Raw genomic sequence first — 27537 nt, 5'->3', positions numbered from 1 at the left:
CTTCACATTTTAGACAATTTCCAAAAATTTTCATCTTCATCCTTCTTTTAAAATCAAGACCCTTTAAGACTCTCACTTATTTTCCGTGATGTCCCCAAAAGAATGACTGTTGACATGAAAACCACTCCTGCAGTTCTTTCACACCCTGGAATTTAAAGTGTCTAGGCACAGATATAGTCATTCATAAAAATGGAGAGATGCTGTATTTTTTTTTATCTTATTGCTTTTATCTCCATAGACCAGTGGTCCTCAAACTTTAGCATTATCAGAATCATCTATGGAGTTTTTTTAAAAACATAGATGCAATCAGAGTTTCTGACTCATGGGCAGAAACATGGATTGGAGATGGGGCCTGAGAATTTTTATTTCTAATTAGCTCCTGGGTGATGGTGATGCTGCTGGTCCCACGACCACATTTTGAGAACCACTGCTCTATCGGTCGCATCTGCCACTTTGTTTGGAAATCATTTTCCTTGCCAAAAAAGATAAAGGAAAATAAAAAATGAACCATGAGTGACTATAGACTCTAGGAATCAAACTGAGGGTTTTAGAGGAGAAGGGGATGGAGGGATGGGTAAGCCTGATGATGAGTATGAAGGAGGGCATGTATTGCGTGGGGCACTGGGTGTTATACACAATAATGAATCATAGAACACAACATCAAAAACTAACGATGTACTGTATGGTGACTAACATAGCATAATAAAAATTATAATAAATAAATAAATAAGAAATAATTCTGCCTTCCCCCTGTAACTCAAGAACATCACACCATCTTCTCAGAATTCATTCATTTATTTAACAAATGTTTATTGAATACCTACTATGTGCCAACTACTGCACTAAGCACTAAGAAGGCAAATGTACACTAAAACCCCAGCTCAAAGACATGTACATCTGGACTTAGATTAAATACTAAGCAAATAGAATCTTCTTGGAAAATGCTGTGTTGAGGTTTGCTAAGATCATGTGAGGAACCAGAGCAGTGCCTATGTGTATTTTTTTTAATTCAAGTATTGTTGACACACAATGTTGCATTAGTTTTAGACCTATGTGTATTATTCGTGAGTATTTTGTAGGGGAGAGGCAGCTCCCCTAAGAGGCAAGAATGGTTCTGTTACCAAGAGAAGTGATGCTAGGCAAACAGAATCCGCACTCCACTTTGGGGTTAGGGGAAGATTTTGAAGAAAAGCTGACAGCTATGAATTATTCCTATAAGTCTTTCTTAAGTTTTTTTCTGTTATATTAACTTTTATATTAGCTGTTATATTAACTTTTAGTAGCCCTTATTTACACGAGTTTCCCTTTTACACTTGAAATCATTGGTCATTTCATAAATAATTATAAAAAAAATGAAATTTTAAAGTATTTTGAGTATCCTTTCCTCAGGAATTAGAGACAAAAGATCCATGTTCCTACACCTGCCTGCTGCCCCCTGCACTGAATGGGAGCAGAGCCAAGGCTCTAGAATATGTTACACAGTATCACAGCTATATCACCAGGGTCAGTTTACATTTGTAATCCAGGAAGCAGAGACATGAGAGGGGGAAAGGGAATCATGGGAGAAAAACTATGAGCTTTGTCCAATGTTGTTCTAGAAATCCAAAGCTTATAGGGAAATTGAGTCAGAAACCAAGAAGAGGTAGGCAATGTCAGAAATGAAGGTTCTAGGTGGTACCAAGGAGTTTTTCCAGAATATTTCTTTTTATCCTCTACATGATTTTTGTTGGGCTTTTGGTCATGATATACTAAAGGTTGAGTTCAGCCTTTGGCATAATTTCAGGCACAGTCTTTTTATTGGGTTTGAAAAGGCCCACAGCATGGATGCCAATTAGCTTCTCATAATGTGGCCTCATCTCCTCATAGGGGTACCCTGAGACAGCACTCTACTCTCTGAGGAGTAATAGAACAGGCTAGGCTATAAAAGAGAAAATTCCCCCAGTCTAGTCTTGTACACATTGATTTTACCTCTAAAGGTAAATGATTCAAGGTATTTCAAGCTTTCAGCTTCTGTAACCCACATAACCTCTTTTTTCTCTCTCTCCCTCATGTGTGTGTTTTCACGTGTGCACGTGCGCGCGCAAACACACACACACACAAATATGTAAAAAAAAACCTGCATTTTCCTCTGGGTCAGGAAAAGTATTGGGCAATTATCACTTAACAACAAGTATTTGTTTAGGATCTACTAAGTGCCAGGTCCATTTTAGGTGCTTGGGATTGCCAATAAATAAAATAATCAAGACACCCTCTCACCCTTGTAAAGCTCACTTTCTAGTGATCTTGTATATCCCATGTGAGTGAAAGTATCAGATTTTTCCATGAAATGATATTTAAGTAGGAGGGGGGCCAGTTAATAAAGTATAAAATAAAGTGGGAGAACCACAAAGAACATGATGTGAACGAGTGACTTCTCTGAGTAGGAAAGTGGGTGGAAAGGGGATGTGTGACTGAGGTAAATTCAACCACTTTATAGTTTTGCTTGGGGTAAAACCATCTGTTTTTTAATAAAAGTGGAAAAAATCTATTAAACTAGAAAGCATGCAGGTAGGCAAATTTTAATAAATAAAGCCATTTTCTTTTTCGTCCCAACAAATCTGTTTCTGCTATTAAGGCTTTAACATAATCCACCGACTAATCAGTTGGTCAGTCAGTCAGCACCTTATGCTTGTAGTTTTACAGTAGGGCGCTTCCTAGATAAGAATCCCATTCTTTCTTTTTTCTTACACGGTTTCAAGAGATGTCTGGCAGTCAGACTACTGAATTGAATTCAAGGGTGCTTTCAGATTAGTGCCATGAAGCAGACAATTCACCATATCTCCACAAACTACATTACTGACCCCCAATGAATGATGTCTGACCGAAACAGTAAAGAGTGGCTTATCTAGCATCTAATAGGCATTGCTTTTCCCAGGATGGGAAGAGAAGGGGATGCTGAAGGGAGGCATCACATGTAAGACATAGCATCACTGAGTAATCACAATGAGTACATTGTAACTAAGTCGGCCCACATCAACAACTGTGTCTGGAAAATTTAACCTATGGCACCTATTCTTAAACTGAAATTCCACTTCAAGTGCAGTAGAATAAAAAGTCCAATTTTCTGGAAACTCTGAAAAGAGAGCCCATGTGTTCCTGGAGAAGAAGTGGCCTCTAAAATTATGTATGAGACCAGAGTGGGTTTGATGGTGGACTTTGTTGCCAAGTCTTTTGCGATCACAGGGCTAAAGTTGCTACCAACCATTCACCATGGGGAAAAGTATTATCTTGGATTTTCCATTCAGTTATGGGTATGATGTCTCAGAAATGCCTACAAAAGTGCTGTAGCAAAAAGACCCTGCCAGGGGCAGTTAGCTAGTTAGTTACCAACACTGTTGGTTGCTATTTTCTGTTGGAAACAGATAGAAGAACAGTGCAAGTAAATAATCTCATCGGAGGTAGAGGAAGACTTTTCTAATCCTTAACAGTGTTCTCTGGGACTTGTTTTTGAGTTTTGTAGAATCATGGATATCACTGGGAATCAGCTTCAGATTTCCATAGGATTCTGTATTGTGAAAATTGCTACATCAAATGAACAATGAATTGGTTCACAGCTACTATGGAGTAGATGGGTGGGAAATGCCACAATGGTTGTTTCCTAATTTACAAACCAGTAGGATTATTTTTTTTTCCTTGAGAACTTGGATACATATGTAACTATACTAGTCTGATACTTAGTTCTTCATTTTTTAAAAAGCATGAGAAAATGTCTTCTATATTCAGTATTTTGTGTGCTAGCATCAATAGAGAAGGGGTTTAGGCAGGGTTCATACCATTTTATAAAATAATTATTAAAAATCTGTATGGGGGAGGGCACCTGGGTGGCTCAGTGGGTTAAAGCCTCTGCCTTCGGCTCGGGTCATGATCCCAGGGTCCTGGGATCGAGCCCTGCATCGGGCTCTCTGCTCAGCAGGGAGCCTGCTTCCTCCTTTCTCTCTGCCTACCTCTCTGCCTACTTGTGATCTCTGTCTATCAAATAAATAAATGAACAAAATCTTTTAAAAAAAAATCTGTATGTGGTGAAAATTTGAAACAAATACGTTTCCTGAAGTTGTAGATTCAACCTAAAATTAAATCCACAGTTATTCCAATGTGGCTAGAGGTGGTAATCAAAGATTAAGTGGATTTGCTTCACTAGGGGGTCCCCACTCACTACCAAATCACCTCTAATCTCTGTATTGAGCCCTATTCCTATAATGTAACTGATTTGGCTCTTTGACACTTTCCCCCCTTAAACTCTAAAAGATTCCTGTGTTCTGTTTTCATCGTTCTTATCAGATAATTATTCCCATCCCATTTTGCTCATGCTTCTTTGCATCATCTCTTTTGTTGTGCAAGATTTAAACTTGCACGCACTCCCTCTCATCTCCTCCCTACTAATCCCGCCCAGGAATCATTCTATGGATGAAAAAAAGGTGTTGACTGTTCAATATGTTTTCTGTGTATTTATTACTGCCTCTCCCCAGTTCTTTACTGCTAAGAAGCATGGAGATGTTCATTTAAATCTCTAGGCTTCTGTCATGTCACAATAGAATGGATGTCTGGGATCGGGTGGATGCTTTGAGTAATACTGAAAGCTGTGTCTAACTTGTGTCAGCAGTGAAGTGGCAAAGAATGCAGAAATACCATCCTCAGAGGATACAGAAAAAGCCTCTTCAGAGTAGAACTGTTTTCCAAGAAATATGAAGCTTACTAATTTCTAGTGTCCAGGGACTTGTAATCATAGTGAATGAGCTTGAAGTTTGAGATTTTGTAGTTGTCATTCAAAGAATATTGGAGATCAAGATATATCCTCAAAGTGCAAGCACAAACTGCATTCATCCTGGTACTTTCTTCTCTGCTACATGTCCATCAATATCACCTATATCACCTATTTCTTTCTGAGCATATCTTAGTTTGGGGCCCTATGAAATATCATTGAAATAGGTGGCCATTAAAAGGAGGGAGTTGAACCTTATGACAAGGAATGATGTTCCTGCTACCTTGTTAAAGGAATATTCTTTGTGCATTTCATGACCCGCCAATTTTGTTACGTGCACACCAGACACACACACATAACCCAGGGAACAAAGAATTAAATTACATACACCGAAACATTAGTGGGGATATCTCTAAGTGCTGGGATTACAGAAGATTCTTATATTTTTCTTTATGGTCATCTTTGTTCTTACAGTGAATGAAACAATGTTATATATATTATAAATTAAGCCATAGCCAATTTGACTTCATATGTAGAGGGCCACCAAGGGGTTTGGACTTATAAGAAACAAACAGAACAAAAAGTCCATGTTATAGTTGTATGGTTTCAAAAGTAGTAATTTAGAGGCTTCATAATGATTTACTGGTTCTCAAGGTGAAAACAAGTTCTGATACATTTCAGTTAGTTTTCATTGAGACTTTTAGTGTTCCTATTCAGTGTTCCCATCCAGTGTTCCAATGTGTGTTTTGCTTATATCTAACACTATTTCCAGATGGTTTGGAATGAAGAAAACCAAAGTTTTTTTAAGGCAGTGTCATCATATTTTATTCTCATATTTGGAAACAAACAATTTCATTGTGCCCTTCTTTTATGCATACATGTATGTCCTTCTTTTGAGATAGTTACAGAATATTTTCCTACTTTCTTTTATGCCTTTTTGCAAGTTGGATCTTTTAAAAATTTATTTAGTGCTTTTTGATCTCCCTCCAAAAGCTTTATGACAGCCGAGTTTAAGTGGTTGCTTCAGGCTATAGAAGTCAAAGATGAAATTGAATTATGCTTCCAGGCTTGGCATACAAAATCAAGAAAAATTTCATTCATTATGATTAATTAATCCAGAGGCACAGTGGTAGTATTATGATTATATTGTATCTGGAACTTGGCATATTTTCAACTGACATTTACATGGTAAAGGGGGAATGGTAACTCTGTGCCTGGAAAATTGCTCCATAATGGGCTGGGGGGAAAAAAGAAAAAAAAAGAACAAACAAGAAATCAAGGAGAAGAAAAGATGCTATATATTGCATGTGGGGGTTGGGTCTTTTGAGATTCCTCTCCCTTGATTATCTCTTGGAAAATCCTGTAATATGGGATGATGAATGGTTTACAATTCAGTTACTCTCAATACCATTTTTACTATATGACTCAATTTGTCATATATGGTGTTATAGTGAAAGTTATTCACAATGATAGTGACATACATAAGTGAATAATAAAAACATTTCAAAAATGCCTGTTAGAGAAGAGGCATTGCTAGCAAGAATTGCCTACTCAAATCCTTTTATATGGACTTCTTTTCTTTGTGATAAACTTCAAAATAGACTACGTGGGATTTGTATTACTATCTAGTAGACAGTTGATATGTCTACTGGACTAGCACCAGCTGAGGAGGGAGACTTCTCAAGGATGAGAAAAATGGAGAAAAACAGAGAAAAAGAAAGGGAGAGAAAGAAGGGAGGGAATTAGAAGGATAATGAATCCCATTATCCACTGTAATAACACTGGATAAAACAAAACAAAGTACCAGTGGCATGCAACAGTAAATATGAATTCACCATGCATCTGTGGGTCAACTCTGCTGGTTTCTGCTGGATTTGCTCATGCATGTGCAAGGTCAGTTGCCCTAGGCTATTTGAGATCTACTGGGCGTCTCAGCTTTAAGGTGCAGATATGTAGGTCAGCCTGGGAGCTATGCTCCCCATCTTTCCCATCTAAGAAAGATGCCATATTCTTTTCATGGCAAAGACAGAGGCCCAAAAGAGAGCAAGTTCCACTGCAATAACAGTCAAAAGCCTAAATGCCATGACATCTGTAAATATCTCACTGGGTCAAAGAAAGTCACATAGTCTGAGCATTACTTGGGTGGGGAAATAGGAGATCCCGGAGAGAGAACAAAGAACTGGGAGCAGTAATTCCATCATCAAAAAGGATGAAAGCAGAAGGGGGAATGAGTATGGAAACAAGCAATTTCCTTTAGATCTTCCCCAGCTGATGGCCAAGCAAATAAGGAACTCATATCGGTAATGGTTTTGACCCTTCAAAATGTTGGAATCTTCATTAGAATTTATTTTGGAGGTTTCTTGCTAATAAGGTGGTGATTTGGTGAACACTTCTGTTGTAGGTCACAATCTCCACTTTGTCAGCAACTTTCCAGTGTGTTGGCATCAAGTATTTTCTGAGTAGTGTGGGAGAAACTTTTCTGGGGGCCTGTGAATTTCCATTTGTCATTAATTTTTAATCACATTGTCATCATGACAGCTTCGGGCCTTATGGATGCAAACATTAGCTAAGGCAGGTAGGTGTAAATCAGGTTGTTCTCTGAAAAGTATGGTTCATAGGTGTTATATATGGATGAGGATACAAAATATACTTCCTATATGAGAAAGCCAGTTAAAGACAAAGAGCACTTTAAGGATGGTCAAATTAATTTTGTACTTGAATTTCTCTATTTCATCATCAACAGAAATGTACTTATGTCATCAAGAATACAGTAACTATAAACTTTGTAAGACATAAATAAGTGCTGAGTTACAAGAATTCAAATTTGGCAAAATAAGATGATTTCACTATAATAATTTTTGTCTAATATTAATATAGTTACTACAGACAGTTTTTTAGTTGAAAAGTTAATTCTAAAACACATTTGGAAGAAAAGAAAACTAAGAATAGTCAAGATACTCCTGAAGAACTAGTAGAACAAGGTAAAAAGACTTGATTTACCAGATACAGATTTATTCCAGAGCAATGATTAATAAGGTAAAGTGGTATTGTTACTTTGGGGAAACTAACAGAAAAGAATGGAATGTCTAGATAGAGACTCACACAATATGGAAACTTCATATATGAAGGGCTGGCAATGAGGATCTGTGGAAGGTAAACTAGCCACTTCAACATGCTGAGAAAACTAGCTATAGGAGGGGTCATACTTTACTCTTTTTTTCTCTCTACACAAACATACACACATGTGCACACACACACATGTGCATGCGTGCACACACACACACACATTTCAGAATGGTTTGGTGATTTATCCATGAATAGCAAAACTCCAAAATTTTAAAACTTTGAAAAGAAAATAGAATAGTGTTAAGACTTCTGGATAGGGTTCAGTAGAGAAGACAATAAGATAGCAACATTAAAAACCATGAAAGAAAAGATTTGCCTTGCCTTTCACTGCAGACACTGAAAGACACTGAATTCCAGTCAGATAAAAGTCAGATGCTTCAGATATTGGTCTTTCCTGGTACACCACACTTGCAGCAGAATCCCGTCCAGATGACTGGGACATAACAGGAACACAGAGTGAAAGACTGAGAGAGGGCGTTGTATAGAATAGGTGTATAGGAGCACAGCCAGATGAGTGCCACATGAAGAAGACTTACTACCATTCCAGAAAAAGAAGATGTATAGGAAGGATAAAATTCAACATGGAATTTCATATCACATCTCATTGTAATGTCTTATTTTTATTTTCTGTCATATGATCCCTAATATGGATTTGTGGCTTTATTTAATATAAATTTTATTTAATGAAAACCCTTGTAGAACATAATGGTTATATATAAATATATTCCCATAAATATGAGTCCTTCAAAACATTAAGATAGCTACTGATTTTTTTAACCACTGAGTGTCTACTGTATTTCAACATAATGTAAAATATCTTAAAATGTAATGGACTTGAAAAAAGGCTCTATTGACATTTTGAGGACTGAGGGGAACAAACTGGTGACAGATCCCTTCCTTGGAATGAAAGGACTGTTGTAGGTGAGATGGAGAGTAGGATTGTAAGGCAAGACATGGAAGTGGAGAAATGAAAATGGGCAATCTCTCAGCTAGAATTCATGTACGAGAATAACAAAAACCATGTCCTTGACATGGAAAATTATTTTTCAGTTTTTATACTATTGCAAAAGTTCTTCTAAGGAAAATAAACCGTTTTAATAAGATGGAAGTCTATGCATAATAACAGTGTAGAAACAGGTTGACTGATAAAACAAGTTCATGTTTAAAAAAACCACTGCATCTCTTAAAACATCATAAACAAAACCTTGCATAGACTAATATCCTTGGACAAGGACAGGTATTTTGCTTTTTAACATTTTTTAAAAATTGGGGAACAGCTTTCCTTCTTAAAGATTTCCTTACATGTTAGATAAAATAACAAATAGAGGGGATAATGTCTTAAAAGAGGATATCTAATAACCTTAGTCTTAATATGTAAAAGCATATAGGTCTCAAAATTAGTAGACCTGTGTTCAAATAGTCTTGAGAACTTGGACAAATTTCCAACTTCATTACATTTTTATTTTCTTGTCTGTAGTATGAGAGTATTGTATAAAATGATATCAAAAACAAAAGTGAAAATCCAGACAAACAGAAGGGCAGGCCTTAAGTAAGCACCAGGCAAGTTCCAGACTCTGAGTATAATAGCAAGTCAGAGAGGAAAACTTAGAGCACAACAGAGCTTTACTCTTCAGAGAAACTGAATATCTAGCAAGCTAATAAAACAGACAGCATTCAAGACAGGAAAAGATACAGTAAAGTTAGAGGAGACTGAATCCCTTGAACCAGATGAAATTCCAGGCTGCAGAAGTGGGGGGTCTAAGAAGGAGGCTGCTTTCTCTGATAGATAGACTTGCTGCCAAGTGTGGAACCAATGCTCCCCAAAGCGCCTCTATCTTTCTTGAGTCTGACATTGGAGTTTGGGATTGGGAGAGCCTGATCTAAGATATGGAGCCAAGGGACTCTGAAGGAAGGTGACAGCAGAATCTGAGGAAGTAGGAACCTAAATAGCGCTGTGGCTTTCAAGACATTAAGTCTCTCACAGAAGAATGAAGATCTCATTAGCACTTTTGTAGAGCCAGAAAACATAGTCCTAGACAGGCTATATGGCTGTCAGCCCAGAAACTTCACTGTAAATCATTTGGAAAATCATGTTTGTCAACAGAAAATTAAAATGCCTTTAATGGTAGTTGCTTAAATGTCGTCTGGTGTTTTCACCACAGCCTCTTTTCCTGGGGAGAAAATTTCAAATTTGTCATTATTATCCTCTCTTAGAAGTGGCTCAGGGCAGTTGTTGTATGAAACATAAACCAAAACACAACAATCAACTTCCAAATGGGATGCCAGTGTCGTATATGGAAGCAGCATGTAAACCACAAAGGGAGGAGGGTAGCAGCACATTTGTCAGGTTGCCAGTACGAGACAATGTCTGCATTTCCATAACTAGATCTGCCTTTAGAATATTTTATGTTTTCCAAATCAGACCTGGGGTTTTCTGGAATGATGAACAGTAACACCCTAAGCAGCAAACTCTTAATCAGTACTACTCTGAAATTTGTAACTGAAAATTAATCAAGTCTCCCTGTTGAGGTTAAGAACATGATTATGTGATAATGTTGCTCATTTCACACATGGAAAAATCCCAGGGCAGTTAGGGGTCCTATTAAGCCATTTGTATTTTTAAATCATTTATTCAGATTCGACTTTTCTGGACTTGGTTTAGAAGCTGTTGCATTTTGTGTGTGTTAATCTCTGCATCTCTCTGCCCAGTTTTCTTTCTTTATTTTAGTTAATTAATTAATTTATTCTTTTATTAACATATGATGTATTATTTGTTTCAGGGGTACAGGTCTGTGAATCATCAGGCTTACACAATTCACAGCACTCACCATAGCACATACCCTCCCCAATGTCCATCACCCAGCCACCTGTCCCTCTCCAGTCCCCCACCCCAGCAGTCCTCAGTTTGTTTCCTGAGATTAAGAGTCTCTTAAATTTGTCTCCCTCCCCATCCCATCTTGTTTTATTCTTCCCTTCTGCCACCAACCCCCACCTTGCCTCAAATTCCTTCTATCAGAGAGATCATATAATTGTCTTTCTCTGTTTCACTTATTTTGCTTAGCATAATACCCTCTAGTTCCATCCACATTGTTGCAAATGGCAAGATTTCTTTCTTTCTTTTCTTTTCTTTTCTTTTTTTCTTACTTTCTTTTTTTTTTTTTAATGATGCTCTGCCTAGTTTTCAATACAATGTAATATCACAGGAAAATGGCTCATCTTTACCACATACTTTCTGAGAGCTACTGAGTCAGATATCTAAACTTTTGGAGCCTTTCTCCAGTCTGTAAGGATAATCATACCCACTTCACAGTCTTGTCCTGAAGAACAACCTGAGGGAACCTCTATGCAAGGCCTGGCATTCAGCACATGTTAGTTTCCTTCCTTGGTTTTCAACTGACCCCACTCTACCTACTTAATCATATTTCCTACTCACTTCTAAACCTACAATTTTCATTCCTCCAGCAAGGCAAGTCTCCTTATGTTCCTGCCATGCTAATTCTTACTTTCCAATTTGGGTTATATTGGTGGGCCCATTCTCTTTACCTAGTTTCTACTCATTTCTAGGTCCATAAAGCAAACATATCTACACATAAATATCAAGAAAATGGAAATAAATCATGTTATTTTGTTTTACTTCTACCTCTAACAGTTTTTCTTAGCTACCTATTTGTGTAGGTAGTCATTGGTCATTCTTCATGGTCATGGTCATTCCTCAATTTGTGGATATCATGGGGAATACATATAATAGACTTAATAAAGTTCATTTGTGTGAAATTTATAATTGTAGAAATATTTATTGCTTGGCTACTAGGCAGAGGATATAACGTTGAGGGAAAAATAGTCCCTTCCCTTTTAGGCCCATTATTCCCCTGGGAAGAAAGTTGAGTGATACTGCATGTTGTATTTTCACTCTGCTTAAGTAGTTTTTACAAATTATCTTGTGTCTTTACACTTGGTAAAATTCAGGCCATAGTCTTTTGCTTATATTTTCTGGAGAGTGAAATGAGATTATATAATCAATGGTTTAAATAATATAATATATGATAATTTGTAAACAAGAGGCTTTAATTTCCATCTAGACTATCTAAAACTTGTTGTAGATAATAAAAAACAGACAATTTCTTCTAAATTTACCAACAGATTATGGCTTAGTAATTGACTCATTAGGAGTTAAACAAAGGGCTTAGTGGTAAGGTGATATAATCAGAACACATTCTCAGGGGTTGCATTTATCAGTCGAAGAAAAATATGTTTAAGTACTAGAATACATGTCAATCCATGTGAAAAGTAAATCTGGTTAACTATGTTTAATGTATTTTGTCAGCTTTGTTCACATAATTTATATTTGAACTCAAAGGTGCTACCTTGATTTTTTAGCTCTAGACTGGGCGCTCATTTGTCTTTTATAACGTTCCCTTTATGCACTATTATTGTCTCCATCACATAGACTGAAGCTTTTTCTTATGTTCCCCAAGAAGACCTTATTTCTTGGAAAATAAAAAGGAAGCAATGACACACTTCCTGGCGATATTTAGCTTGGGCTGATGTGGTAGGAAATTTTTATTGATTTTTTTTTCTGGGTAGAGGAAGGATATGGTCTCCGTGTGTTAGAAAAGTTACATGGGGGTGATGGTCTTTAACCTTTTGATCTGCCCCTCTATCTGAGAACCTACTGAGCATGATTATAGATCACGAGTTGGGCTTGGGTTTTCCCAAGCTGGCTGTAGAGACAACTTGTCTAGGCTCCCAGTGAACAGCCACAGCCCACAGAGAATGTGTGTTTACCCAGACCTTTTCCATGGTTTACTTCTGAAAATTAGTTCAACCGCATGGGAATCTAGTTAGACTCTTGGAATTATAATCTTTGACTGGCACGTAACCCAAACATTTTTTTATAGGATTTAGAAAGCAGATTGCAACTTAAAAAAATGTCGAAAGAATAGTAAGAGTTCAGTCTGAACCTCTTTCTGGTCTGCCTGAAATCTACCTTTTAAAGCATGAGTTCCCATTACCAAATCACCTAATTTTATTAGATATAATTTGGAAGCACAATTCTGGTGAGACACGGTGACAGATAATTTTTCAGTCCTCTTGCAACTCATTTGGAAGGTAAAGATATGTGGAAATCATCCCTATGAAACTAGACATATTCCACCCAGTCATTTAGGAGGATAAGTTTTTGTAGGATAAAGGTCGATTTTATAGAATACACCAGTGATACTTCATACATGAACCAAGGTCAGTCCTATGGTTGATAAACTGAAATATGAAGTTGATAGATAAACTCTTACTTTTAGAAATCTTCAAGCTATTATATCTGCATTTCTGAGTGCAATTAAGGCTGATGCTTTATTTGAAAATGCATTGTTTTTCCTGTCAAGAATAAACCATACTTATTAATAGAAAAAAGCTTATCCATAGTAGAAAGCTAGCAAAAAACTTGCTATTCAATGAAGAACTTGCCTTTTCTAGTTCTAACATTCAGTAGCTGAAAGCAGATCATTGCCATAAAGAAGTATTTACCAATTTTAAAAGGTCTTGGCCCATCATAGCTAGTGTGAGATTTGGAAGATAGCTTTTGTTGCCAAGGTGACAAACACTTATAAATATAACACATCTTCTAATGTGCTTTTAACTTGGTATTTTTATGGCTTTTAAATCAGATACCATTAGCAAATATATTAGGTAATTTAGCTGAAAGACCATTTTCCTCTAACACTTTTTGTTACATTTCCCCAGGTATTTCAGTAAATGTCTGTTGTGACATTCTACTCCTGCTAGGCTTCCAACGTAAGGGGATACATAAAGTACATCTGGTAAAGATTAACATATATTACCTTGCCTTTTTTGTATTGATCACCGAAAAAATGTATAAAAGAGAGTTAAATTTGTAGTCTCCTTGAAGAGCAATCATTGTTCCTATTGTTATTTTGGGGTCTGTACCCCCTCCCCCCAAAACAATCTGGCTTTAAGATTCAATACACAGAGGAAAGGGTTTTGGGACAGTGTAATAACTATATATTAATACTCCCCCAAACCTCCACACCTAAAATGCTTTCCCTTAGATATTGAAAAAAGGAGGGAGCTATGGTGAAAATAATTACAATGGACCATCTGGAGCCCTAGTATTTCCATGAGCCTCGGATTATTGTTCTAAACAATAAATTCAACAGCCCAGGCAGGGAAGGAATTAGCTCCAAGTGTATGCACTGGATTTTTAAAAGAAGGCTCCTGAGGTGGACATATTTGTCACAGCAAAGATAAAATCAGATCAGACATATTTAGTTTAGGCCCAAATTTGCATGTATTGTTACTTTGTCAGAAATTTTTCCTAGAAGATTGTCCATTAATTCATTCATTTTTTTTTCCTTTCATTCATTTCACCAGTAGACATTTAAGAAATATCAACCATATTCCAAGAACTGGAGATACAGAGATGAGCAATCCTGGCCTTCAAGAAGATATTATCAGGAAAGACGTAGGCAAATAAATGAAGTATTACAGCACACTATTACGTGCTAAGGTAGAGACTGCACACAAGAAGGGGTCAGAGATGAGTCCCAAAGAGGAAATGTTCTTTGTAAATTGTTTTAAGAAAATCAAGATGGAAAAGAGGAATATATATTTGACAGTTAATGTTTTATATAGTAACTCCAGAATTGCTATTTCCTTACTGTGTGATCCTGAATGCCTCTCTGTGCCTCAGTTACTCCTGCTATGTAATACAGATAATTATCCTTGCCACCCGCATAGCTCATTGAAGACTGTTGATAGGAATAATGGGGTATGGGTGGTGTAGCTATTTGAATTCTTAGGAGAAGAAAGATGATGTGTAAACACACAGCATCCTTATTATTCCAAGCGGTAGCATTTTGGATAATCACTGTATAATGCTGCACCTTTGTGTGTGTGTGTGGTTTGTTTCTTTATAGAAAAGTAAGTGCTAATGTTGAGTTTCTCTGATGACTTTGGAAGCAATTCTAATCCAGCAGACAAAACATAATAATCTTTAGAGTAAGTTAAATCCTTTTGTATCTGAGTAGATTTTGTTATTTACCAAGGTCTTAGGCAATTTTACCACAGTTATGAAAAGCGGTGCCCAACAAGCCCAGCTCTCTCTGTGAGTATCTGAAAGACACCACTGCAGACAGGCCAGAAGCTTCTTTACAAGACACAGCCCAGAGTGTGTGCACACGCGCAGTGGCGCCAATGTCGTGTGTGCGCCTGAGCCTTGGCCTTGCCAAGAAGAGCTGGGAACGAGCTGAGACTGGCTAGCATACCTGAGGCAGCTGTTAACATTGTGGCGCCTGGATTCTTCTCTCAGACTCCAGGCTGGCTCCCCTCCTCCTCCTCCTCCTCCTCCTCCTCCTCCTCCTCCTCCTTCTCCTCCCCTTCCTCCTCTTCCTCCTCCTCCTTTTTATAGTCTTTCTAACTCTGCCTCTCACTGTCTTTCTTCTTCCTCCCTGTGACTTGGTGGGTGATTCCCATGGCCTAACACTGTGCCCTAGTCCTGCTGCCAGACACTCCAGAACTTTCTGACTGGTGGAAGAATCCACGCTGGTCAGGGCGTGAAGTCTCAGAGAAAAATGATCTCTTATCAATTTCCTCTTTCCTTTCCCTCATTCAGTCTCTTTCTCCCTCACTCTCTCCCCACTGCTGTCTAGTTCTTACCTTGATTTTTTTGTGGAGATTAGCCATGAATTGCATGGCAACCAGGGAAAGTGACAGTTCAAGGCAGACCTGCTCTTGGGCTCTGAAACTTGCTTCAGGCTATCTCAGCAAGATATCATCTATCAACTTGACCTGGGATTTGCCAAGGCAGTCCAGCCATTCATTAATAAAAGAGGCAGGCTGTATTAATCCCTCCTCTCCCCCAGAAGCAGTGCTGCTCAGAAAGCTTTCTCGAGGAGATGCCAAAGAGCAGTAAGGTCATACACTAAATAACTAAATAACTGCAAGAATTAAAAAACAACAACAACTGTACAAGAAACTTTAATTTTTAGTTTAATCTAGCTTCGCATCGTTTGAGATAGCTTTCCATGGACTGCCACTGGAATTGGACAGAACTAGTACAGCTGATGAGAATGAACAAGGGGGAAAAAATGGTGCTAAACCAGCATGGGAAAGGCAAAGAGCCCTAGACCCCTGGAGGCGCCAAGGCCCTTGACTAGGGTAAAAGGTATGTATCACCAGTAGAAAGGCCAATGATATTAATCCTAAGAGATGGTCTCTGGTTACATTTCATGGACTTGGGACCCACTGAAAGAAAAGAACAATTACTTATAGTCATATATTTTTTTTAATTTGACAAAGATCCCCATCATGGTGGATTAGGTACATTTAATATCTCAATAAATAAGCCTTCTACAATAGTAACATGTCAACTTTGGTTCAAGAAATCCACTCCAGTTGATAGTCATCCAGGAAATGTCTTTCATGCCTACATATTAAATTTAATCTGCCACCCCTGTCTTATAAGACTTTGTATTCATCTGCTGAAGAAAAGATGCTTATTTTATCATTCCAACTTAACAGCTTGCTTAGCAAAGCTGGTAGGTAGGAGTTTAGAAGATATTCATTGAATGCCTATTTTGTATATTCACAAAGGAGGTAGATTTAAGGGAGTTACCCAAAAGCAGTATGTTTTTTGTCCCACAGTTATCCTGTTGGTCTTCCTTTCATTCAGCAGATTTATCTGTCATGAAGAATTTAAGTTTCATATTTTCCTCTGTCAGTTGTGAAAAGGCCTGTCAGCTGGGGCTTACACTACAGTTTGCCAAAAGGCCTATAGTACACAATGACTATACAATCTTATATTTGTGCTCCCAGTCCCCAGATAATCCCCCACTTTCCTTCTCTGCAGCCCAGTTATGATCAGGCTTAAGTTGCATATTCCATTTTTAGCCAGATTTTGCTGATAAATGCTATCAGCAAGACTGAAATGAAATACAGCAGGTTTAGCTCTTATTACCAGTATAGAACATGCCTTGGGAGTTGTGTGTGTGATACTGAGACAGTAGTTGTATAAAACTATTTAATTCACATAAACTCAATAAAGGAATGTTAATGGTATTGGCTTTTATCTGCTGAATGTCCCAAGGTCCTTTATTCATGCACCTGAAAATATAGACCTTTGATTAATGTTCTAGGAGTTGTGCCAGAGATACCAGGCCATTTCCTGGATTGCTTCCAGTAGGGAATGTAATTTTGAGAGAAAACTGCAAAGTCTTGGTATTAATTTGTTGAAACCCTCAAACATAAGGCAGTTTGTTTTTGCCATTTGTATTTTGAATTCACATGTATCCCCAGTCTAGGAAAGATTTACATTTCCCACATCCATGCAGAAGCTACTACATTCTCATTAAATTAAAACCATATACATAGTCGGAGGCCTGCAAACCATTTTTTTAATGACCTAGTGAGTCTGCAGCAAAAGGCAAAAGACTGATACACTAGAAACATGCATCACTGATTTAGCCAAGGAGAGGGAAGGGTTAATCATTATTCCTAGAACTCTAAAGTGGAACAAAAGCTTGCAGCTTGACACCAAAATAACATTACAATGAGAAGTGAAATTGCTTCTAAGGCTAAATTGCTTCATTTGAAAATTGTAGTGATACTGAGAACAATTATGTCACTTAAACTTTCACAATTTTGTTTTTATAAATCAGTTATAAAACTATCATGTGGTTTAAATGCAATTATTTAATAACGGCATTTGTAATTGTCCAACATAATCAATTATGCTTCAATCAGGTTCTTCTCTGAGGCTGTATTTTTGTTAGTGTCTGAGTCATTCTTATGCTTATTCATACTTTTGGAAAAAGCCAAATAAAATCATTGTTTTCCAGAAAAGTTTTTTCACCCCTCTGATTGCACAGTATTTTCCCCACTGCAAACTGAGTTTCAGAACTCTTTTTTTCTCTTTGTCTTAGAAACTAAATGCCCACCCAAAGCACAAGAAGAAAACACAGGGCTAAATAATAGGAAGAGTGAAAGTTGGTTCTTTAAGAGTCATCATAGTGTTGTGAAGTATGTTTTCTGAACTGAGTCAGGGACCAGAGTTGGGGGTGGGGGGCATGGAGTGGTGCTTTGGATTTACCCAGCAGGAGTCATTACAAAGCTGGTACCATAAGCTGTATATCATGCCTTTGATTTTCTAAGAAGGAGGAGGAATGAATCATGGGCTGAGTCCCAGAGGCTATAGGATTTTAGTTGCTGTGTTGTGCAATTTGTGAGCTATTTGGTCCACTCTAGATTGCCTAAAGAACTATGTTTTCCTTCAAAATTTCAGCTGAAGTCTCTGTTAGTGCCTTCTCCATGTGTTTTGCCTGACTCACCCTGATCTCTGTACCCAGTGGCTTGGCCAAGAGAATTTTCATGAAGCCAGGCCCTTAGCCTTTCTTTCCTCCCCATTCTTTTTCTCTTCTCTAAGTAGAGTCTCCCTTATCTTGATTTCTCTTTTACATTTTCTTTTTCGCTAAAGATTTATACCACTTCATAGAAGATATCAAGCCTTTTCACTCACTCTGCTGTGCGTCTTGCCTTAAAAGCAGATACTTCTACAGAAGAGCATTTCTTCATTTCAGATCACTCTTCAAGAGAATGACTGAGTCCTGCCAGTGACGAGATGTTCAGCTTCAGCCTCATAGATTCAGCAAAAACTGGATCAGGGATCCCAACAAAGACTTTTCTATGTAGAAGCCCCTGAATTTGTTTTGAAAGCCAAATATGATAGTATCCCTTTCCAGCTTAAACCAAGCCCATGGTGTTCCCTCACCTTAGAGTAAAAGCCAAAAAGTTCTGTGTATTTTGGCCTATATTGTTTCGAGTTCTGCTCAAGCCTTCTTTCCCTTCACTCTTTGTTCCAGCCAAATAGGCCTGCTCTCTAAAACAGCCACTCTCTCTTCCAGCCCAAGACCTATACACCTCCTGTTTCCTCTGCTTACGATGTTTTCCCACACCTGCCTCAACCCAAACCCCGTATTCCTTACTAAACTGGTTCTTACTCATTTCTCTTCCCCCTTTCAGGCCAAGCACACTATTTCAGGAAGACCAACATGATGCCCTGAACTAAGGCATTGATAACACAAGTAAATACTACAACTAGGTATGAAATTTAGAAAGTGTAGGAAGGCGAGACTTTCAAAGTTCTTTCCTTCCTTTCCGTGTCATTCTCTAGCTGGCTTATAGTCAGGGGAATGTCATCAATCCACGCTCTTTTCTTGGCCACATCACCACTGTTTACTTTGTAGGGCCTTTTTAAACTGCTTTTGGGAATAACCGTATCTCCGAAGGGTAATGATAAGAGAATCATAATAATTTATAAATGAAAAAAATAAAAGGAAATAAACTAGAGAATAGTAATAATATAGAATAAAAAAATCAATTCTATACAAAATATATCAAACTTCAATTCTTTTGAAATATTCTGTGGGGGGCGCCTGGGTGGCTCAGCAGGTTAAAGCCTCTGTCTTTGGCTCAGGTCATGATCCCAGGGTCCTGGGATCGAGCCCCACATCGGGCTCTCTGCTCGGCAGGGAGTCTGCTTCCTCCTCTCTCTCTGCCTGTCTCTCTGCCTACTTTGATCTCTGTCTGTCAAATAAATAAATAAAATCTTAAAAAAAAAAAATTTGTGGGACTGAGATATAGAAGATCTCAGAGCCCAAATAGGAAGTTGAAAATTAAATGAAATATGTAAGAATTCTTCAAGACTCAGCTTATAACTCTAAGCTAGGAAACATTAGACACTGAAGTATCTAATGTACTATGGCCTTGTTCCTAATATAAGCTGTTTTTCTCTCTCTCTTTGTGGAAATAGAAAGTTTTAGAAGCCACTTTTTCCCTTACTCATTTTGATGTAATGTCTTTAAATCCACTTTCCTTCTTGACTTTGTGTCAAGTGTGTTGAGGAACACTCTTAAACTTGCAGGATTTCAGAATGACAGAAAGGTCTTATTTCTTAGATAAGATGAGAAAACTAATGCTTAGAAAGTCAAGATAGCTTTCCAAGGCAACTTAGCCGTCATCTAGGAGACTGGGGACCAGAATCCCTGTCTCCTCATTCATGGATATTTATGCTTCCCATGATACTACATTTCACTGTTGGATCTGGGGGGTCACAATATTAAATGTTCATCCATTGTTAATTCTGTGGTTTGCATTTTTTTGGCGAGGCAGTCACCCAGCTAGTACCTGGGGGACAAAGACAAAGGTGAAATCAGATGAAAATGTTATGTGCATACGATAAAATATTATTCAGCCTTTGAAAGGAATAAAATTCTGACACATGATACAAAATGGGTGATATTTGAGACATTTATACTAAGTGGAATAAGCCAGCTACAAAAGGATAATATTGTATGATTCCATATATATGGGGTACCTAGAGTGGTCAAATTCATAGAGACAGAAAGAAGAATTGTGACTGCCAGGACATGGGGGAAGGGAAAAAAAGGTAGTTATTCCTTAATGATTACAGAGTTTTAGCTGGGAAGATGAAAAAGTTCTGGAGATGGATGATGGTGATGGATGCATACCAGTATTTAATGTTCTTAAAGCCACTGAATTGTACACTTAAAAATAGTTAGAATGGTAGATAGGCTTTATGTATATTTTACCACAATTTTAAGAAATGAATAAAAAGATGAGAAATTATTAATTATGGACTCCAGCCTAAAAGGCATGTGTGGTAGGAATTCTTGACATCCAGATAGTGCTATGAAAGTACTATGTGTGGAGGAGAATAGAAGGTAGGTGAGGGGAGGAGGGGAAAAGAGAAAGATCTATAGTATAGACCAGTGCTGTCCAATAGAACTTTCTGTCATGGTGGAAAGGTTCTATATCCATGCTATCCAGTTTGGTAGCCACTAGCTAATAGCCACATTTGAACACTTGAAATGTAGCTAGCACAACTGAAGGACTGAATTTTTAATCTAATTTGACTTGTAATTGATTTATTTGAATAGTAGAGGTCTAGACCTTGTATTATTGGTGACTTCATTTAAAAGTACTTGTATTTCTGCTTCTAGTTACTTTTATATATATATATATATATATATATATATATATATATATATATATATGAATTCAATACCATTTATTTGCTCATTTAGCCACTGTTGGCAAATCAGTGTATCTCCTGCATGCTAGACTCTTGCTAAGCAATAAAGATTAAAAGGAGCCAGGAGAAACTCTCTGCATTGCTGGAAGGAACATAAATTAAGTGTAACCACTGTGACCATCAATGTGGTCATATCTCCTGAGGTGAAAGATATTCATATCCTGTGACCCAGTGCTCCTAAACCCTAAAGAAACTCTCATATGTGTTTGGGAACATGGACATTAAGAATCATAAAAGACCTAAATATCAATGGAAGAACAGATAAACTATGTTCATAGAGCAATACTGCACAATAGTTAAAGTAAAGGAATACCTTGTCAACTTATGTGGCTAAGCCCCCAAAACGCAATAGTGAGCAAAAATAAAAATTCATTTGCAGAACGCTACATATAGGATGATATCTTTTTTAAAAACCCTTTTTAAAAACTTGCAAAATTATTATTTATGGATACAAACATATATAGAAAACATAAAACTGTGTGTGGGCATGAGAGACAACACATTTAGGGTAGTGAATACTTCTGGCAAGAGAGGGAGTGGGATGGGAGAAGGTATAGAGAGGTCTTCAATCTATCTGTAATATTCTATTTACTATAAAAGATTTGAAGCAAATATGACAAAACCAGAAGGGAGTCCATTGATATTCATTATATTATTAACCATACTTCTGTGATACTTAAAATATTTCATAATAAAATTGATGCTAAGAAGTGGCTCTGCTGGGACGCCTGGGTGGCTCAGTTGGTTAAGCAGCTGCCTTCGGCTCAGGTCATGATCCCAGCGTCCTGGGATCGAGTCCCACATCGGGCTCCTTGCTCGGCAGGGAGCCTGCTTCTCCCTCTGAATCTGCCTTCCACTCTGTCTGCCTGTGCTCGCTCTCGCTCGCTCTCTCTCTGACAAATAAATAAATAAAATCTTTAAAAAAAAAAAAGTGGCTCTGCTATTTAGAAGAACTGTCTCAAGGAGTAAAAGAAGACCTCATTAGCTGATTACATTTGAGTTCAATCTCTGAAGTTATATAGATGTTTACTCAGGAGAAAAATAAAAGGGGTATTTACTTGAGGCTGAGAAGACAAAGGTCAAGGTACAAAAGAGTTTGGTGCCTTCAAGGAACAGCAAGAAATTTTGGCTTCATTAGAACTTAGAACTGTCATGGTACAGGTGGGGTGCTAAGGCTGGTAAAACTGATTGGGATTGACTCTGGTCTGGCTTTGCAATGTAAGCCAGGGCAGCAGTGTGTGTAGTGTGGGTGGAGTTGATCAGTGGTGGAATGGAACAGGGAGAGATTTCACACTCAGAAACTCTCATGATTGTCCATAAGCCTGAACTGTGGTAATAGTAGTAAGACATGGAACAGGTGGGGCAGGAACTATCATAGGTAGAATCTATAGGACTTGGTGATTGGTTGAATGAGTGAAGGAATGAGCTAGGGCAAAGAACCAAAAATGAGGTTCCCATCTTGGACAACCTTGGCTAGTGGTTGCATTGACCTAAGTAATAGGAGAAGGAAAAGAAGCATGGTTTCCCTAACTGTGGTATTGAAAAGTTAGAGAGGCAAGAAGATAATGAGTTCAATTTTTAAAGAGCTGAATTTGAAAAATCTCAAGGCAGAATGTCTAGAAGGGAGATATGGGGACAGGCAGCATAGAGATAATAACTGAGATAGATGACACAAGCAAGGGCCATCCAGTAAAACAAGAAAACAAGGTTGCACCATAAAGCTAAGAAGCTGGATGATCATGCTTTAGGCGCACTAAGCTGTTGTTTCCAGAGAATGGTCATGTATTAGCAGGAAACTCTGAAGACCTGTAATTCAACAGCAACAAAGAGGACTAAACAATGGGATCATGCTCCAGGGTTTGGCATCCAGCCTTAGCACACTAGTATAGTAATAAAGGCACCAGCTTTGTAGTTAAACAGACCTGTATTCAATGCATTCAGTGCATTTGAACTTTCATTCCTGACTTACTAGCTGTAAATTGGGCAAGTCCCCAAATTTCTCTGAGCTTCATTTCTTTATCTGGAAATGGGAACGATAATAATACCTGCCCCAAAGGATTATGTTGAGGAAAAGTATAATAATGTTTGTTGGTAAAGACAAATTTATAGACAAATAGAGAATACCATGTTAACTGCAATTATGGGTAAATCACTTCTAATTCTGATAGAAAAGTTAGAACATAAAAGTATTAAATATAACTACAACTGAAAAATTGTCAAATGATGCACAATGTAAATTGTGGCAAAAATAACAAAAGTGTATGTTAGGGGAGAAGTTAAAGTGGAGTTTTTGTATGCAATTGAATGCAAGTTGTTATCAGCTTAGACTATTATAACTATGAAATACTTTATGTAACCCCCAGAGTAACCACGTCCGTGCACACGCACACACACACACACACACACACACACACACACACACGCCTAGGAAGTTACACAGAAGGAAAAGAGAAAGGAATCAATGCATATCAATACAAAAAAAAATCAAGAAGACACAAATGAACATAACAAGAGTGCAAAGACAGACAAAAGAACTATTAACACTAGAAAATAACAAAATGACAATAGTCAATCCTACCCTATCAGTAATTACTTTAAATGGATTAATTCTCCAATCCAAACATAGGCATAGAGTGGCCAAATGGATAAAAACAACAACAAAACCATCTAATTATATTCTTTCTACAAGAGACATACTTTAGATTTAAGGACACACATATGCTGAAAGTGAAGGGATGGAAAAAGATAGTCCATGAAAATGGAAACAGAAAAATAAGCTGTGGTAGCATTATTTATATCACGTAAAATAGACTTGAAAATAAAGACTGTAACAAGAGATAGAGAATAGCATTACATGATGGTAAAGGGATCAATTCAATAAGAGTTGGTTTTTCTGAAAGATAAAATTGACAAACCCTTAGCTAGACTAAGAAAAAAAGAAAACTCAAAAAATAACATCAGAAATGAAAGAGATGATTTTAGAACTGATGCCACAGCAATAAAAAAGATCACAAAGACTGCTAAGAATAATTACATACCAATGAATTGAGTAACTAGAAGAAATGGATAAATTCATAGAAATACACAACATACCAAGACTAAATTATGAAGAGATAGAAGTGTGAACAGAACTATAACTAGTATGGAGAGCGAATCAGTAATCAGAAATGTACCACCAAAGGAAACAGTGGCTTCTCTGGTGAATTCTGCTAAACATTTCAAGAAAAATTAATGCCAGCCCATCCCAAACTCTTCTAAAAAAATTTAAGACGGGGGAATAATTATAAATTCATTTTATGAGGCTAGCATTATTCTGATACCAAAGGGAAGGACTCCACAAGTAAAGAAAATGACAGGCCAAGGCGCCTGGGTGGCTCAGTGGGTTAAGCCTCTGCCTTCGGCTCAGGTCATGATCCCAGCATCCTGGGATCAAGCCCTGCATGGGGCTCTCTGCTCAGCAGGGAGCCTGCTTCCTCCTTTCTCTCTCTGCCTGCCTCTCTGTCTACTTGTGATCTGTCTGTCAAATAAATAAAGTCTTTAAAGAAAAGAAAAGAAAATGACAGGTCAATATCCTTGGTGAATATAGATACAAAAATACTCAATAAAATACTAGCAATTGGAAAAAAAAATACTAGCAATTAGAACTCAACAGTACATTAATAGATCTATACACCATGACCAAGTAGGATTTATTCCTGTGGTATAAGGACATTTCAATCTGAAAATTAATTAATGTGATGCACTGCATTAACAGAATAAAGGGTAAAAATCACATGATAATCTCAATAGATGCATAAAAAGAATTGGGCAAAATTCAACATTTTTTCATAATTATAGCTGAACAAACAATATAGTAGAGGCCATATGTATAAAGCTCACAGCTAGTATTTATACTCAATGGTAAAAAACTGAAAGTTTTAAGATTAGGAACAAGGGATGTATGCCCACTTTCACCACTCTTATGAGACATAGTTCTGGAAATCCTAGCCAAAGTAATTTAGGAAAGAAATGAAAGGTATGCAAAATGGAAAGGAAGAAGTAAAATTGTGCCTTTTTTGCATATGACATGATATTTTATTTAGAAGATCCTAAAGATTGCATAAAAACACTGTTAGAAATAATGAATTCAGTAAAATCGCGGGATACAAGATCAACATACAAAAATCAGTGGCATTTCTATACACTAACAGTCAACTATCTGAAAAGGAAATTAAGAAAACAATGCCATTAATCATGGAACAAAAAGCAAAATATTTAGGAATAAACTTAACTAAAGGAGATGAAAAGACTTGTCCTGAAAACTATAAAACATTGATGAAAGAAATTAAAGACACAAACAAATGGAAAGACAGCTTTCATTCATTGATTGGAAGACTTAATGTTAAAATGTACATACTACTCAAGTAACTGACAGATTCACTACAATCCCTTTTAAAATGCTCATGGCATTTTTTTTTTTACAGATAGAAAAAACAATTCAAAAATTCATGGAGAACCACAAAAGACTCAGAATAGTCAAAGCAATGTTGAGAAGAAGGAACAAAATTGGAGGCGTCACACTTCCTAATTTCAAAATATATTAGAGTTACTGGAATCAAAACAGTGTGTGGTACTGGCATACAGACAAACCATATAGACCAATAGAGCAGAATAGGGCAACCAGAAATAGATCTATGCATATATGATCAACTGATCTTTAACAAGAGAGCCAAGAATATACAATGAGGAAAAGTAGTCTTTCCAACAAATGATACTGGGAAAACTGGATAAACACCTGCAAAAGAATCAACTCAAGAATGAATTAAAGACTTACACGTAAGACCTAAGACTGTAAAACTCTAGAAGAAAACACAGAGGAAAAGCTTCATGACAGTGGTCTTGCTATTGATTTTATGGATATGGTACCAAAGTCATAGGCAACAAGAACAAAAATAAACAAATGAGACTATATTAAACTATAAAGCTTCTGCACAACAAAGGAACCAATCAACAGTATGAAAAGGCAACTTACAGAATAGTAGAAATTATTTGAAAACCATATATCTGATAAGAAGTTAATATCTAAAATATGTAAAAACTCTTACAACTCAATTTAAAAAAAATGTAATAGCTTAATTTAAAAATGGCTTGAGTGAGGAGTTGGATAGGCATTTCTCCATAGAAGACATAAAATGGCCAACAGGTATATGAAAAGTGTTTAATGTTACTAATCATCCCGGAAATGCAAACCAATGCCACAATGGGATATTACTGCCCATCTGTCACAGTGACTATTATTTAAAGTCAAAAAAATAAAAACAAGAAGTGTTGGTGAGGATGTGGAGAAATTGGAACCCTTACACACTGTTGATGGGAATGCAAGATGATGCAGCTACTGTGAAAAACAGTATAGAGATTCCTCAAAAAATTAAAAATATAACTACCATATAATCCATCAATCCTTTCTGGGTATTTATCCAAAAGAATTGAAATTGGACCCCCAAAGAGATATTAGCATTTCTTGTTAATTATAACACTATTCACAGTTATGGAAACAAGTTAAATATCCATTGCAGTTGAATTGTTAAAGAAAACGTATTATATACATGAACAATGGAATACTACTTAGCCTTTAAAAAGAAGGAAATTTTGCAATATGTAACAACATGGGTAAACCTTGAGGACATTATGCTAGGTGAAATCAGCCAGTCACAAAAAGACACACACTGAACGGTTCCACTTATAAGAAGTATTTAAATATCCAAATTCATAGAATTAAAGGGTAGTATGGTGGTTGTCAGGGGATGGGAGAAGGAGAAAATGTGAATTCCTAATCAACAGCCCTAAACGTTCATTTAAACAAAAGGTTGTCTTCTAGAGATGAACTTTGTAGCATTATACTTACAATCAACAGTACTGTTGACTTAAAAGTTACCAAAAAATTTAAGAGACTGGATCTCATGTTAAGTGCACTTACTACAGTAAGATAAAAAAACTTTAAAGTATAACTACTGGGTATTTACCCTAAAGATACAAACGTAGTGATCCGAAGGGGCACGTGTACCCGAATGTTTATAGCAGCAGTGTCCACAATAGCCAAACTATGGAAAGAACCTAGATGTCCATCAATAGATGAATGGATAAAGAAGATGTGGTATATATACACAATGGAATACTATGCAGCCATCAAAAGAAATGAAATCTTGCCATGTGCGACGACATGGATGGAACTAGAGCGGATCATGCATAGTGAAATAAGTCAAGCAGAGAAAGACAACTATCATATGATCTCCCTGATATGAGGAAGTGGTGATGCAACATGGGGGCTTAAGTGGGTAGGAGAAGAATCAATGAAACAAGATGGGATTGGGAGGGAGACAAACCATAAGTGACTCTTAATCTCACAAAACAAACTGAGGGTTGCTGGGGGGAGGGGGGTTGGGAGAAGGAGGGTGGGGCTATGGACATTGGGGAGGGTATGTGCTTTGGTGAGTGCTGGGAAGTGTGTAAACCTGGTGATTCACAGACCTGTACCCCTGGGGATAAAAATCTATGTTGATAAAAAATAAAA

At 37.2% G+C, this 27537-nt stretch overlaps 1 long non-coding RNA gene across 1 annotated transcript in view; it reads left to right on the top strand.

The window, feature by feature from the left end:
• The window catches only part of LOC309845524, a 75534-nt gene extending 48336 nt beyond the window's left edge, over nt 1-27198 (top strand). The window contains exon 3 of the long non-coding RNA XR_014301324.1: nt 25451-27198. This is a non-coding gene — a long non-coding RNA (uncharacterized lncRNA). The remainder of the gene's footprint in view (nt 1-25450) is intronic.
• Nucleotides 27199-27537: the final 339 nt, after the last annotated feature.

Source organism: Mustela nivalis, assembly GCF_964662115.1.
Source record: "Mustela nivalis genome assembly, chromosome: 12".
NCBI lineage: Eukaryota > Metazoa > Chordata > Mammalia > Carnivora > Mustelidae > Mustela > Mustela nivalis.
Note: the sequence above shows the minus strand (reverse complement) of the source record. Positions and strands in the feature narration are given on the sequence as shown.